Here is a 719-nt window from a genome sequence, read left to right as displayed (position 1 = left end):
CATGAAGCAGACTCTCGACATTCTCTCAACAGGAAGCATGTAAAATTCGTCGTGGTCAAGGTATTATTTATCTGCTCAAGCGAGGAGCATCTCCAATCATTTACACGAGAAGCAACATCTACTCTCTCCGAAGCAAGGCTATCACCACCTCCCTCCAGGAAAAAAGACCCATCGGCCAGAAGTCCTATCGGCCAAACGACCACAACGCAGCCGTGAACCCGGCCGCCGAGCCTACGGCGCAGTAGGCGTCACGACAGTCGGCGTAAACACGGCACAGTTGTTGCCCGCGACATCCACCGTGACCTGCGCGCGCTCGTCGTGCCCGTCGAGGCACGCGCCGCCGCTCGCGACGACATTGGTGCCCGTGAAGCCGACGAGCTCGACGCCGTTGGCACCGGCGGCGCAGTCCTCGGGCGCGAAAGTGCGTGCCGTTGAAGCCGACGCAGACCTGCACGCCGACGAGGTCCGGGCGGAAGCCGGGAGTGAAGGCGCGCTGGACGACGAGGACGGGGGTGCCGTTTCCCCCCCCCCCCGCGTCACCTGTCTGTCGGCGGCCTCGTTCACGCGAAGAAGCGTTGACGATTTCGCCTGATCGCGTTAGGAGGGGGGATATTGCAAAGTCTACATGCTGTGCTGTTTCGGCTCTCTGCACTTGACGCGAGAGAGAGAGAGAGAGAGAGCGACCTTACCGTTGTTGCGGAAGGTGAGGCACTCGTTGC

This window comes from Verticillium alfalfae, genomic scaffold, assembly GCF_000150825.1.
Source record: "Verticillium alfalfae VaMs.102 supercont1.2 genomic scaffold, whole genome shotgun sequence".
NCBI classification, from domain to species: Eukaryota; Fungi; Ascomycota; class Sordariomycetes; order Glomerellales; family Plectosphaerellaceae; genus Verticillium; species Verticillium alfalfae.
The sequence above is the reverse complement of the archived record's forward strand: the minus strand, read 5'-3'. Positions refer to the sequence as shown.